Consider the following 16576-nt stretch of genomic DNA (forward strand, 5'->3'; position numbering starts at 1 on the left):
CTTTGCCTACCTAGACAATATACTCATTTTCTGCTGGTTCACTCAAGAACCCGTCCAGTGGATCTGGTGGGCTTTAGGTTCTGAACCTGGGTGGGCATCCAGGGGTAGCTCGCACCCTAGAGTTTGTCAGTAGATGTTACTGGTGGCCAGGCCTGACTAAAGATGTTTGGGAATATGACTTAGCATGTGATATCTGTGCATAAAATAAAGGAAGGGAGCACAGCATCAGTCTCTACTTATTCCTACTCACCCTTGGTCCCATGATCTCAGGCTCGAAGGGCCGAATGGTCTACTTCTGCACCTATTGTCTATTGTCATATTTCTATAGATTTTGTCACTGGTCTTCCGGGCATTTGGGGCAATACTGTAATCATGCTGGTCATAGACCGATTCTCCAAGGTCTGTTGCTTTATGTCCCTTTTCAAACCTCCTCTGCTTCTCAGAATTGTTGATGGACAACCTGTCTACACAGTCCAGTGACTTTTGGATGCCTGCATAGTTTGAGGAAAAAAGACAGTACCTCATGAATTGGGAGATGAAGCTGGATTCCTTCACAGGACATGGAGACACTACCTTGATAGAGGACTTTCATCAGCACCATTCCAATTGCCCTGGGCCATCAGGAGCCAGCTGTAGGAGGGATTTTATGTCATAGTTCTGACTGAATAGCAGCAGGCATTCAAATTTCAGTGCCCGAATTCCCCAGAGTATGGTTACCTGCCAGACACAAAAGTCAGCAGATGCTGGTAATCCAGAGCAACACACAGAGAACACTGGAGGACTCAGCAGGCCAGGCAGCATCTATGGAAATGAGTAAACGGTCGACATTTCGGGCCGAGACTCTTCTTCAGGACTGAAATGGAAAGGGAAAGATGCCAGAATAAAAAGGTGGGGGGAGGGGAAAGAGGCTGGCTGGAAAGTGATAGGTGAAGCCAGGTGGGTGGGAAAAGACAAGTGCTGGAGAATAAAGAACCTGATGGGAGTAGAGAGTGGACAATGGGAGAAAGGGAAGACCTCATGCCAAATATCAATTTCTCCTTCCGGTGAACAGATTCTCCCTTTCCCCCCCCCCCCCCCACCCCAGCTTTTCCACACTGACCTTTCACTTCTCACCTGCCTCTTTCTTTCCCTTGGCCCCCTCCTCCATCTCTTCCTCCTATCCTGCTGAATTTCCCCAACAGTCTGCTTGTTGCTCCAGATTCCAGCCTCTGCAGACTCTTGAGTCTTGTTCTTAAATGCTTGTGGCACCTGCATGTTAGCTCTCAGCATTTTGTATATATCAGGCATCACTGAATATCAACATTTCTTTTACAAACACTCAGTCTTTCTGTGTTTTGTTGTTCTATTGAAGTGGATAACCTTACCTTTTCCATATTCAATTCCATCTGCCCTATTTTAGCTCATTCACTCATCTTGTTCTCATCCCCCATCTCACTCATCCCCCATCTCACTCATCCCCCATCTCACTCATCCACCATCTCACTCATCCCCATCTCACTCATCCCCCATTTCACTCATTCTCCCATCTCACTCATCCCCCATCTCACTCATCCCCCATCTCACTCATCCCCCATCTCACTCATCATCCCCATTTCACTCATCTTGTTCTCATCTCCATTTCACTCATCATCCCCCATTTTACTCATCCCCCATTTTACTCATCTTATTCTCATCTCCATTTTAGTCATCCTCCATTTCACTCATCACTCCCATTGCACTCATCATCCCTCATTTCACTCAATTTTTAAAATCTCCATTTCACTCACCCCATTTCACTTTCCTCCATTTCACTCATTACCCCCATTTCACTCATCTTCTTCCCATCTCCTAGAAAGTCTTGTTGCATTTTCTTCATTTCTCATATTTCCACTCAGATTCAAGACGTCTGCAAACTTAGAAATATTACACTAGGAGCCCTCTGTCAAATTGTCAACATGAATAACTGAGGCTGAAACACTGATGTCCAGTGTATCCCATTAAATAAGTTGAGGGAGACCAATTTGTTCCCTCACTTTGTTTTACTGTAAACACATCTAGCTCTCAATCCGAGCTGTTACCCTCTAAACTGTTGATAGTTTCAATGGGTCAACTCTCATTTTTCTAAAGTTACACTCTTGTGAGGAACTCTGTCAAAGCCTTCTGGAAATCCAAGTAGATGAAGTAGTGAAGGACACCTCAGTATATATGTAAGACAAAGTTGGATAAATTTTGCACAGTAGGGGGATTAGTGTTTTGGGGAAAAAGCAGGTCGGTCAGATCAGTCATGATCTTATTGATTGGTGGAGCAGGCTTGGTGGGCCAGATGGCCAGCTCCTGCTACATATTTCTTATGTTCTTATGCTGTCCCTGAGCAACGTGAATGTTCCATTTTTACATGCTCATAAGTCAATTTTGTCTGTAAGTTGTAAAATACATAAAATCACATGATATGGTATCAATACCTTCATGTATTGAAATGAATGGCATCGAAGATATACAAGGCTGATAAGAAAGAACAGTTACTAAAATTTGGGGAGAGAGAGAGAAAAAAATGAGTTCTTCCATTCATATAACCATATAACCATATAACAATCACAGCACAGAAACAGGCCATTCCGGCCCTCCTAGTCCATGCCGAACTCTTAATCTCACCTAGTCCCACCTACCCGCACTCAGCCCATAACCCTCCACTCCTTTCCTGTCCATATACCTATCCAATTTTACCTTAAATGACACAACTGAACTGGCCTCTACTACTTCTACAGGAAGCTCATTCCACACAGCTATCACTCTCTGAGTAAAGAAATACCCCCTTGTGTTTCCCTTAAACTTTTGCCCCCTAACTCTCAAATCATGTCCTCTCGTTTGAATCTCCCCTACTCTCAATGGAAACAGCCTATTCACATCAACTCTATCTATCCCTCTCAACATTTTAAATACCTCGATCAAATCCCCCCTCAACCTTCTACGCTCCAATGAATAGAGACCTAACTTGTTCAACCTTTCTCTGTAACTTAAGTGCTGAAACCCAGGTAACATCCTAGTAAAATGTTAGATGTCTAAATTTAATAATCTCATGGGACCTCGATTATATGTCAAGGCATCTGTAAATTGTGTGTTCATAACCCAGGGACAACCTGTGTTATACCTGTTTCTAAACCACCAGCCAGCTATGTACCCTACCAGGTGCAGACTGCAGTAAATCGGCCAAACATTGCTTTCCTTCAATTAATTGCTAACTGCCTCCTAAGGATACTTTACTGAGAGCTACAAATCAAAGCTACGAGGATGTAACTTTAAATGTAAATTAACTAAATTTAACCACAAAGTTTAGCATAAAACAGGTTCACCCTCTTATTCATTAAAGGCCACTCTGAGGACAGGAAGACTCAATTATTTCCCACACTGATAGGGTACAGTTGGACAGGGGTACATTGGCAGGGTCCCTGAATCATGAAGGTGGAGTGATACCACATGTGTTGTACTGTTGAGCATGTCCTGGGATACCTGGATTAGACAGAAAGCAAAGGTGTCAATGTGTGCAGGAGCTGTGAAGACACTAGGAGACTTTTTAAATAATTAAGATTGAAGTAAATGATTACTAAAGATGAAAAAACATATTAACATTGCATAAAATGCAAGTTGGCGGACAGTATGAAGATAGGTGGAGGTTCATGTGGCATTGTGGAAGCAGAGTCTGTCAGAAGGACAGACAGATTAGGAGAATAGACAGAGAAGTGACAGGTGGAATATAATGTCAGGAAGTTTATGGTTATGCACTTTGGTAGAAGGAATAAAAGCATGGACTATTTTCTAAATGGGGAGAAAATTCAAAAATCAGACTTGGGAATCCTGATGCAAGATTGAATTAACTTGCAGATTATGTTGGTAGTAAGGAATGCAAAAGCAATGTTAGCATTCATTCGAGAGGTCTAGAATATAAGAGCAAAGGTGTACTGCTGAGGCTTTATAAGACATTGGTCAGACCACACTTGGGCAGATGTGGAGATGATGTTTCCTATAGTGGGAGGTGTCTGTGAACAGAGGGCACAGCTGCAGAACAGAGGGACGTCCATTTAAACCAGAGATGAGGAGGCATTTCTTTAGCCAGAGGGTAGTGAATCTGTGGAGTTAATTGCCACAGATGAATGAAGTAGCCAAGTCATTGGGTATATTTAAAGCAGAGGTTGACAGGTTCTTTAATTAGCCAATGAGTGAAAGATTATGGGGAGAAGGCAGGAGAATGAGATTGAGAGGGATAATAAATCAGCCATTATGGATGACAGAGCTGGCTCAATGGGCTGAATGGCCTAATTCTGCTTCTATGTCACATGGTCTTAAAATCACGTACTACTAATAAAACATATAAGTCAAGTAAAACATTTTCTGTAGTCAATTACAACATAGAGCAGAATGGCACAGTACAGACCCTATGTTCCATGATGATCTGCTGACCTATTCCATGATCAATCTAACCCTTCCCTCCTAAGTCTACATCTTTCTTCCATCCATGTGCCTAAGTGTCTCTTAAATGTCCTCCATGTATCAGCCTCACCCACCATCCCTGGCAGTATGTTCCAGGCATGCTATCATAAATCTGTCTAAAAACCCTACCTTTAACATCTCTCCTGAGCTTCCTCCACTCACTTTAAAAGCATGTGATCTGGTAATAGTTGTGGTAGGCCTGAGAAAATTACTTGCCCATTTGGTGGGCAAGAAATTCTTACTGGAATGAGTGGGGCTGTCTGAGAGTTCGAATGAAGGCTACTGACCTCAACCATTGATTCTACTTCTCTCCACACATACGCTGCCGGATCGTTTCCACTGCCCTCTCTTTTGGTGTCTGATCTGGCATAAACTGGGATGGTGTTTGCCATGTGTAAGTTCAGCTCATCCAAGGTCCACTGGTGGCCTGATGCCAGCTCTGTCATGGGTACAACCCTCCCTACCATCAAGGAATATCTCAGGAAGGCAGCATCCCTCACTAAGGACCCTCACTATCAAGAGCATGCCCTCTTCTCATTACTACCAGCTAGGAGGAAATCCAAGAGCCTGAAGACCCTCACACAATGACTTAGAAACTGCTTATTCCCCTCCACCATCAGATTTCTGAACGTAATTATTCCTCTTTTGCACATTTTATTTATTTTGTAACCTACAATGACCTTTCTGACCTGCGCAGTACTGCTGCCACAAAACAACAACTTTCATGGCAAATGTCAGTGATAATAAACCTGATTCTGATTGCATGACAGAGCACCTGCTGCTCAGAACGAGGACTCAGAAGGCCAGTATTCATCGCTAATCCCCAAATGGTCATTACAGGACGGCCAGTGGTCAGTACCCCTCAGGACAATGTAATCCCAGTTACCATGCAAAAGCCCTAGAAGACTCATAGTCTGGGGAATGATTTTCATCGGATGTGATGGGAGGGAAGGCCTCACAAGGGAGTGACAAGGTTGACTTGTGCCCAGTCAATTTCCTCCTTTAGAAGGGCGGACCCAGAAATGGTCACTTTAATGTTGGAAAAAACCTACACAGTGAGATCTAATTTAAGTCATCCCAGCTCTTGGAGAGAGCAATTGAATCCCACTCCTTCACTTCCTCCCAGCTGCAAATTCTGCCTTTTGATAGATTTAATACAGTATTGCAAAGAAAACTGGTTATCATTGTGTGAATAATAACCAGCCTTCTCTCAAGTGAACTTCAAAGTGGAGACAAGAATAGAGAGTCATTTTAACAGGGAGAATGGTGAGAGATGTTATGAATTTCAAGGGAATGCAATGTGAAAGATGGGAGGGTCCGTGCATAAATCTTTAATTGATTTAGAGATACCGCGTGAAACAGGCTCTTCTGGCCCAACGAGCCTCACAGTCCAACAAGCTACTGATTTAACCCCAGCATAATCACAGGACAATTGCAACGGCGTATTAACTTACAAACCAATACGGCTTTGGGAAGTGGGAGGAAACTGGAGCACCTGGAGGAAACCCACACGGTCACGAGAAGAATGTGCAAACTCCTTCCATGTGACATCGGAATTAAACTCAGAGCTCAGCACCCCAATGCCCTGAGCAGTAATAGTGTCACAGTAACCATTACACTACCGTGGTGTGCCAAATTCACTGGTTCAAGTATTTTTATACATGATCAAGGATGGGGGAGGGGTGCTGCATATCAAATCTACACTAGTTTACTGAACAATTCCATCCCCCTCCCGACTAACTTACCTGTAGCCTAGTGTCTCCACATCCACAACATCTCCTCCCAGATTCTATCTCACCTACTCACTGCCAGCAATCTACAATAGCCAATTAACCTACCACCTTGCATATCTTTGGAACGTCACATGGGAGTGTGATAAGTTCACACAGACAGCACCCGAGATCAGGATTGAACTGGCATCACTGGCATGGTGAAGCAACGCTCCTACTGCCTGTGCTGCAGTGTCACAATTAATAAACCTGTCTAAAAGTCCTGAGGTGTCTTTGGTTTTATAAAAAGTGGCAGAGGATTTAAAGCATGGAAGGTTTGCTAGACCTTGAAAAATATGAATGGTTGGCTGCCAGCTTAAGTATTGTGTCTAATTTTGGCTCTGCTTGTCAATGTCTGTGAGAGGATGCTGAGGAAATGCACTAGGATTTGACCAGGAACTTTACTTCTGTGGAAGCAGCAGAGGCATGTTTACTCTGGGACTCGGACATGACAGCAAACACACAGGAAGGAAGAGGAACAGAGCTGATGTTTCTGCTTAATAGGACAAATTAGAGCACATAACAAGCAAAGAAATGTAAAAGGTAGAGAGGGGATGAAAGGGAAGGGATGCTTGCCTGTAAGAAAAGAGAACTTATATCACAATGAAACAGGAATAGACCAGGTGGCCTCATGAGACCATTCACCATTCAATTACATTTCAGCTTCCGATGTACAATTTTAGAAATGCTGGAAAAATCCAATGAAACAATAAACTATTGGACCGGGTTGCCAGGTTAATTGGCCACTGTAAATTGCCCCGAGTGGAGGCAAAACCTGAGGGATGTCGATAAGAATGCGCGGGGAATATATTACAGGGAAAGTTATTCAGGAATGGGATGGTTCTGAAAGCCAGCGTAAACACAATGGGACAAAATTGCTTCCTTCCATGTGGTACATAAAAACATTAATGTTTGAAGAATTAATTGGAATTCATGTAGAATTTGGGTAAATCTGTCGTTGATTGTTGGTGATGACCCATTGGACCAAAGGGCCTGTTTCTATGCTCCATTACTCTGCTTCTCTAGTGAAATGTAGCTAATGGTGGAAAGGACGCCCCCTGCTCCTTGGTCAGAAGCTGCTGGCTGGAGTGCAGGCATCACTACAGCAGGTGGGTACTGAACAGAGGGGGTATGGACTACAAACCATTGTCTCAGGATAGCACAGGGTTCCTCACAGACATGACCTAATTGTATTGAGGTAGAGGGAAAAACTTTGTTTTGCATTTCGTCCATGTCTATCATTTCATTGAGGTGGTACAATGGGAAAAACAACAACAGAATGCAGAATAAAGTGTTACAAGGGAAGTGCAGTGCAGGGAGAGAATAAAGTGCAAGGCTATAACAAGGTGAGGCCCCATGTGCCACCTAGGTACTAAGGGTTCAGACAGTGACGCTATGACAGGGTAGGTTTTAAGTTCAAGAGAGCATTTGATTGCACGAGGAGCAGTTCATTAGTCTTACAACAGCAGGTTAGAAGCTGTGATTGGACATGATGATGCATTCTTCCTGCCATTTCCATCTTCTGCCTGATGGGAGGAGAGAGAAGAGAGAACGTCCAGGATGGAAAGGGTCTTTGGTTATGTTGACGTTGTCTACTGGGGCAGCAGAGAGCATGAAGGGGAAGCTGGTTTCCATGATGCGCTCAGCTATGTTCACAACTCTTGGTGGTGACCACTTTCCTTGCCTTCATGGACAGAGCAGTTGCCATACCAAGTCGCGATACATCCGTATACGGTGCTTTAGAGTCAGAGAAAAGTACAAGACAGAAACAGCCCTTCGGCCAACATTTAAATGCCAACCATTTAAACTGCCTACCCACCGACCTGCACTGGGATCATCGCCCTCCCTACCCCTACCATCCATGTGCCTATCCAAACTTTGCCTAAACATTGAAATTGAGCTTGCTTGCATCGCTTGCTCTGGCAGCCCACTCCACACTTTCACAATCCTCTGAGTGAAGAAGTTTCCCCTCATGTTCCCCTTAAACTTCTTACCTTTCACCCTTAACCCATGACCTCTGGTTGTATTCACACCCAACCTCAATGGAAAAAGCCTGCTTGCATTTATCTTATCTATACCCCTCTTAATTTTGTATACCTCCATCAAATCTCCTCTCGATCTTCTACGTTCCAAGGAATAAAATCCTAACCTATTCAATTGTTCCTTATAACTCAAGTCTTCCAGACCTGGCAACATCCTTGTAAAATTTCTCTGTACTCTTTCAACCTTAGTTAAATTTTCTTGTAGGTAGGTGACCAAAACTTCACACAATACTCCAAATTACACGTCACCAATGTCTTATCTGGTCCCCCAGAATACCTTCCGACAACTTTCCCACTACTGATGTCAGGCTCCCCAGCCTATAACTCCCTGGTTTATTTTTAGAGCCTTTCTTGAACAGCGGAACAACATTGGCTATGGTGCACAAATAAAAATTATTGAAGGTCAGCTTTCTTTGCTACGTCATCTACGTGGTTGTACTTACTCTCTACTCATCTCCACCAACGGAGCTCCAACGTCAGGTTTCAACTGTAGCTTGTGGCTGTGTAGAGCCAGTTGGCCCCAGTCGAGGGTACATTCCCAAAAGTGAATGAGGAGGGTTAGCAGAAGAAACCCAGCCCAGTGCAAGCTCCGGGGATGTGCGGTGTGTTGGTGGGCACCACAAAGTGCCTGTGCTGAACGCATTCATGACTTGCCACCACCTTCGCGTGCCTTGGACATCAGTTTAGAACAAAAGCACCTCTCAAAACCTCGGCTACACAAATGACTTCCACATTAATTAAGTTAGATTTTTTGAACCTAATTTGTTTTTGTATTTCAGTGGTATTCTCTTATCCTGTAAGTGGTTTACTTTTTGATCTTTCTCATTCATTGTCATTCTTGCCGCACAACTTCCATTAATAGCGCTTTCACGGTGAAACGGCTAATATACTTCACACAATAAATTATGTTTGAAATGCAAAGCTTGTTCTTTTGAAAGAGGACAAAAATGGATTCAGCTTTAAAGTACGATCTTATGACTTCCACTGTGCCAGAGGTAATTACAGCACTAACACTTTCTTCCTTCATGTAATTCAGGCCTTACTTCCAATCAGTACAGCATCAGATAAGGTAACAAAGATCTGGGCTTCAATCATTGATCCTGTCTCTGAAGATTTTTGCTTAAGGTAGAATTATATCAAGGATACTTGGATTTTTTTGAATGTCTTGAGGTTTCCAATTAATTTCAGTGGGTGTCCTGCCTTTGTCGTTAGGTCGCATCTGGAATTTCCAGTTGGCGGACGATTTCCCTCCACGCCGCTCTGACGTATTGAGAAATCATGTACTCGGCAGGTTTCAGCAGCGGTTTGCCTTTGCCTTCAGCCGGGTGAGTTTGAAGAGATCACCACCTCTTGCAGTGGATGGCCAGGACGTCTAAGTGCCTTGTCGTTCTCTTAGCGCTCCACAACGCCTGCTGGCCTGCTGACCATTAATCGGTCTCTTCCGCTCAATCTGCCAGGGCCAGACTTCACACGCTGGGATAGTCAAATCCCCTACCTCACCGAGAGTCCTGCCCTAGGTAACCTTAAATACATGCTGCCTCAATATTGGTCAGTGAAGATGCTGGCACTGGATGTGTTGGGTGGAAGAAGCTGTGGTGGATGTGGGAGGCTAATCATGAGTCCGAGCCTGGAAATATAGGGGTTTGTAAGCAGAAGATGAGACCTGAGGGAGAAGCTAGACTGGGGGTTGTGGTGAGTGCTAGGTGGAGGGTTTAGGAGGTGGATGAACCCCTCCTATTGTCCATGAACCACAGTCTCTGCTATAAAGGCCATTTTTCCTGGGCTTGGCACTGCTTTCATCTGTTGGATTTGATGCTAGCTCTCCTATCTCTCTGGATTAGCATTCATGACCAGTTCCTAAGGTCTGGGAATCCAAATGGAATCTGTACCAAGCAAACTGAACACCTGAAACAAACCACACGACTACGGGAAGAACGTGCAAAGTCCACCACTGAGAGCATCAGATTTCAGAACCGAAAGTCGAAAGTTGAGTTTATTGTCGTATACACAAGTGCATGTACGCACAGATGCAATAAAAAAATAACTTGCAGCTGCATCAAAGGCATACAGCATCAGATAAACAGCATTCACAAAAAATCAAATTAAACATAAATTACACACAATTATTACAAGAACAAATACAATTACAACAAAAGAAACTAGTTTTATTGTAGTACAAAGTGGTCACAGTGTTGCTGTACTGAGATAGTGATTACAGTTGTGCAGGGTGGTTCAAGAACTACATGAGGGGAAGAAGCTCTTCGTGAACCCGATGCTTGGGACTTTAGAATTTGGTACTTCCTTCAGAGAATGGGCATCTTGTTGTGAAGTAACAGCTCTGGTATCTGTGGCATTATCCATTGCGGAGGTGGGGCAAGATTGTTGATTAGGGCTGCTCCTGTTAGTCCCAGTCACTGGAGAAGTATAGTTTGTGGGGAACAGTTCCTCTTAGGTGAGTTGGTTCTAAATGGTGTGTGGCACCAGTATAGTTGTGAGATCAGGTTGGATGGGACAATATTCACAAGGTTAAGAAATCTGATGATGGTCATGAGAGAAAGAACAGTCAGGCTTGTTAAGGATGGGCACTAAATGTTGGCTTTGCCATGTCCTCCACATTATCGGAACTAATTTTAAAAAGTAGTTCATTATTTCTCATTATTTTTCTAACCTCAAAACTGCAAAATATGTTGCATCAAGGCCAGTGTTGATTTTGTTTCTTCTCGCACAGTTAAACTAGTTCTGGATAGCTGACTTTACGTTTCACTTAAAACAAGGCTATAAACCTCCTGCTGTTGGCAAGTGTAGCCTTACCCTGTCATGTGGGTTTGGGGGGTGCGTGGGTGGAGTCGGTGGTGTTGGCAAGATGATCAGCCTTGTATCTGTTGCGATGACTCATTGTGTAATTGCTTAGGGAGGCAAGGAGTTGGGGGTGGTTAGTGTTTTGAGTGAAAACAATCAACGGGACATGTAGTCAAAAAACATGACTAACAGACAATGTTTAAAAGTTTGATATGACCAGTCTGGGAAAGCATTTGTGTGAAGCTGAGGAGCTGAGTCTGGGAATTAGCTCAGTGAAATATGCAACACTTGATCTTAAGCTACTCGGTAAATCCAGCTTCATTGCCACTTTGTGATGCCTTCTCGAGTTATACATGACAAATCTGAACAGTTTATAGGATGAGTGATTCCCTCCTGCAACTGCAGAGATTAGTGAGGTTATCCAGTTGCTTTCCTTTGTGAGGTGTCCAGGTCTTCATCGTGTTGCTGTGTTTGTGTTCCCCCACCCCTCCAATCTTCTCTTCTTAGCCTGAGGCTGCTGGACCCACACTTCTCCTATCTTCTGCAGGGGTTCCTGTAGGCAAGAAGATAAGTAATTGACAACAAACTTGACTTGCCTTTCACTTTATTCCTGGTGCCCCTATTGGTCAATGTCAGAGTCACTGTATTTGCATATGAAATGAGACAACAGAGCTCCAGGAAGGATCAGTTACATAGGTAGATTACAATGGAGCTGGAGAAGAGAACCTGACCTTTGGTTCAACTGCTTGCTGCTGGTGTTTGTGCCCCAAACAAGCCTCTTCTCAATCCTTCTCAGAAAACTCTTTTAACATAGACTTCCAGATCTTTCTTCCTCAATGGCTTCCCCAAATATGTCATTCGCATCATCAGTGCATTCCGACCACTAGCATGGTAAGCCTGTGCCTCTCCAGTCCTCCACACCTACTTCCCTTCGACCTTTTAGTTGTTGAACCAAATGGCAAAATCTGAATCATTTTAGTTTAGCATCACCTGTACCTGTGAATGAGGCAGTAAACTTGCCATTGACTTGTCACTGCCTCCTGCAGTCCCCAAGCATTGGAGTTACTGGCCCATGGTGACTTCAGAAGGCAGTGGTAAGTTCAAGCCTAGTTTATTGCCATTGTCACAAGTACTTGGATACAATGAAAAGCTGACTTGCAGCTACATCATCAGCACTCTGCACCAGGAAAACAGCATTCACAAGAAAAATTATTTTGTGTTGGGCTTTCAGTACCATTAACTGTGGTGTTAACTGTTCAGGTTAACAAAATGGCTTCTCTGTATTATAATGAAATGGCTTCTCTGTAATGTTACTTAATGCTGCAATGGGTTTCTGTAGCTGGAATGTTTGGATTATAACTGCAGATAAGGGGGGAACTAACCAATGGAGAATTGTTATGCTATCTTGAATGTGTGAGCTGAGCGGGAGTTCGCGGGCTTTCTCGGGGAGGCGAGCGAGGAGGACAGATGTGTGAGGAGCGGACAGCGGTTCCAGGGTGGTGGATACTGGACAGTGGCCGAAAGCTCGAAAGGTCATTGTGGATGGAACCAGAGGTGTGAGCTCCAACGCATTAAAACATTAAGTGCACAAACTGATGAACTTAATGTTTTGGCGCCTTTAGGTTATCTGTTTCTACTAACCCATCACTAAGAAATAACTATAAAGTTGTAATTATTTACTCGCCTTTGGTGTATTGTCTGATATTTGTGTTGCGAGCGTGTACTGGGGGGGGCATTACACCCTATTTACACCGAAGTATTGCACTATTGGCGGGGCGACGGCAGTTCACCCTAGGTGAATGGGGGTAAATTGGGGGCACAGATGCTACAGATGCTTTCCTTTATACTTGCTTAGTAGAAATGACATAAAACAATCTTGAATTTTGTAAATAAAGAAAGTTCATTTTAGTGCAAAGTGGCGAAATGTTGCTAAGCTGTAGAAATCAGATTGTGCTGGTTGGGTCAAGAACCAAATGGTTGAAGGGAAACAATTGTTTTTGACCTGGTGGTGTGGGACTTCTGGCTTCTGTACCTTCTAACTGATCGGAGCTGCAAGAAAATGGGACGGCCCAGACAGTGGAGATTTTTGATGAAGTGTGGAGAAATCTCCTCCATTTGGGCTTCTGCTGAGCAGCATAAAAATAATTTAATTGGAGGAAATTAAAGGGACCAAGGCCATTATCACAAAATACTTATCTTGTCAGTGCCAAGGGTAAGAGTTAAATGTTTAGGATTTACACAGGATATACCAGTGACTCCTTGATTTTCAAACTGAGAGGGGTGTGGTAATGGTAGGGTCCCAGAGAGGATTGAGGTTGGGGAGAGGGGAAGGTGTATTACCTTCAGGCAGGAGGTACAACAACTGTTAGGATGGGAAACCGCTTCTTCCCACAGAACATAAGATTGCTGAACTCCCTGCCATCACATAAGAAACTCATTTCACAGTCTCATCACATACGAAGCTCCAGTAGCATTATTCGGTTTACTTTCTAGCTTGTACTGTATATGCACCTTGTTATTGGAAATAGCTTGGAAAATGTGTAGCTTGGGTGGTTGATGGTTGGGCTGACTTGTTCTCCAATCTTGGCAAATCCACTTGCAAACATTTTGTCACCATACAAGGAAACATTATCAGTGCACTGTTCATTGGTGCTGTGCCTCCGAATGAGGACATACCACAAGCGAACAGTGGACTGATGATGTCTCCTCATAGGTTGACAAAACGTTTGCAAATGAATTGCCAAGATCGGAGACGAACTCTAATATTTGTTAATTTATTTGTGGTAATATGTGGTTATATGCACAGTTGTACACCCTGGTCCAGAGGAATGTTGTTTCATTTGGCAGTATACATGGGTACAGTTGAACGTCAATAAACTGAACTTGAACTTGTTGGAAGGAACACAAGTAATTTTCATTCAAGTATTTATCTTTGATCAGTCATCCAGAGAATGGGAGAGTAGGCTTGAAACTGAGGCCTCCAGTAAACCTTGGGTTTAACCTATGGGCAGTGTTCTGGGCTTTGCATACAACATCCAAGCAAAACCATTTTGCTTTTTAATGAATCTTAAAATATTAGAAGCAACATTCTTATCTTAACTTTAACCATCAGATAATGAAAAAGGTACTTGTTGCCATGGTAATTCGGAATGGTAATTGGTATCCAGAGAGGCGTTCATTGTGTATAATATCAAACGTGACACACACTGTGTGAAAGCAAAATGTCTGTGGGCTCAAAGTACTAGCAGGCTTTTATCTTAACAGGGATTTGGGAGAATTAGAACAGAGTGCCAGCGTTGATCAAACAAGCCTCCTCCGTGCCCCTAACCCTTCCATAGAGTAGTTCAGTTTGTTTCCCTCAGGAAAAGTACAGCAGCCGGGGGACTTAGAATATGTTGGCCTAATTTAAGATTGCTTGGTTTGAAACTTTCAGGTGATGTCTTATCCTCTGTGTTGGGGCGGGGGGGGGGGGGGGGGGAGGCAAAAGATCCAAAGACATCACTTCAAAGAAGTTCAGCAGAGATTCTCCCAACATCATTAACTGATGGTTATTACTAAGTGAGGATTCTCAAACAGGTCACAAGGCCATGTCTGAAAGAGCTGAGTCCACCTTGGTAATGTATGATTCAACTATGTTTACATCTCAAAATTACTTTATTGGCTGCAGAGTACTTTGCTATATTCTCTTGTGTATAATGCTACATGTTATATTACAGAAGCTGGTGTAAGTAGCAAGATTTGATGTTAGTTGATCTGAAAAGGAGTTGTTCCATATATTGAGGATATTAAATATAGTTAGTGTTCAAAGTAATTTATTATCAAAGTATGTGTACATTATACAACCTTGAGATTCCTCCACTTAACAGGCAGCCACAAAACAAGAAACCTGAAAGAACCCAAATTGAAAAAAAGACCAATACCCAATGCCAGGCTCCGGGATGTTTCTGATCACATCCACAATATCCTGAATTGGGAAAGAGAACAGCCTGAGGTCGTGGTACATATTGGTACCAACGACATAGGTAGGAAAAGGGAGGAGGTCCCGAAAGCAGACTACAGGGAGTTAGGAAGGAAGATGAGAAGCAGGACCACAAAGGTAGTAATCTCGGAATTACTGCCTGTGCCACGTGACAGTGAGTATAGGAATAGAGTGACATGGAGGATAAATGCGTGGCTGAGGGATTGGAGCAGGGGGCAGGGATTCAGATTTCTGGATCATTGGGACCTCTTTTGGGGCAAGAGTGACCTGTACAATAAGGATGGGTTGCACTTGAATCCCAGGGGGACCAATATCTAGGTGGGGAGGTTTGCTGAAGCTATTTGGAGAGTTTAAACTAGGATTTCTGGGGGGTGGGAACTGAACTGAAGAGATGGAGGAAGAGGCAGTTGGCTCACAAATAGAGAAAGCTTGGAGACAGTGCGAGAGGGAGGATCGAGAAGGGACGCACTCAGACTGATGGTTTGAAATGTGTCTATGTTAATGCAAGGAGTATTACGAGGGGTGATTGATAAGTTTGTGGCCTAAAGAAGGAGTCAATTTTAGAAGACCTAACACATTTATTTTTCAACATAGTCCCCTCCTACATTTACACACTTAGTCCAGCAGTCGTGGAGTATTCCTTAGGTAGGAGGAGATGAGTTATACAGCTCTCATTACATGCATATGCAGGTCAACTCTTGGCGTGATTATGCAGAAAGTTTGACGTTAATAACTCATCTCTTTCTGCCTTAGGCCACAAACTTATCAATCACCCCCCATGAGTTATTAACTTCAAACTTTCTGCACAATCACTCAGAGTTCAACTGCATGTGTATGTAACGAGAGCTGTATAACTCATCTCCTTCTACCATAGGCCACGAACTTATCAATCACCCATCTGTGGACACTTTCTGGAGGTCCAAGATCCGCATGCTCCACGACCGCTGGACTAAGTGTGTAAATGTAGGAGGGGACTGGCGGCATCCGTTAGTCTCGCGAGACCATGGATCTGCGCCTAGAAAGTCCTCTCCAGGGCGCAGGCTTGGGCAAGGTTGTATGGAAGACCAGCAGTTGCCCAAGCAGTGAGTCTCCCCTCTCCACGATGCCGATATTGTTCAAGAGAAGGGCAAGGGCCGATACAGCTTGGCACCAGTGTCGTCACAGGAGTTGCCAGAATGAGGTGGAAGACAACGTCGGACTGCCTTAGGGACTCCAGCTCCGGATTTGTCCTCAGGGTTTACTCTCGCAGCCTTTCCCATGAGTGGGTATGGCCGCAAGGCAGTGGAGGTTTGAAATCAGAGTTTTCCCTCTCTTCGATGGACTGCCTTCCCAGGATGATGAGCTCCATTTATCTGAGGGGACTATGTTGAAAAATAAATGTGCTAGCTTTTCTAAAATTGACTCCTCCTACCTTAGGCCATGAACTTATTAATCAGCTCTCGTATGAACAAAGCGGATGAGCTTAGAGCGTGGATCAGTACTTGGAGCTGTGATGTTGTGGCCATTACAGAGACTTGGACGGC

The sequence above is a fragment of the Hemitrygon akajei genome, chromosome 6, assembly GCF_048418815.1.
Source record: "Hemitrygon akajei chromosome 6, sHemAka1.3, whole genome shotgun sequence".
In the NCBI taxonomy this organism is placed as follows: domain Eukaryota; kingdom Metazoa; phylum Chordata; class Chondrichthyes; order Myliobatiformes; family Dasyatidae; genus Hemitrygon; species Hemitrygon akajei.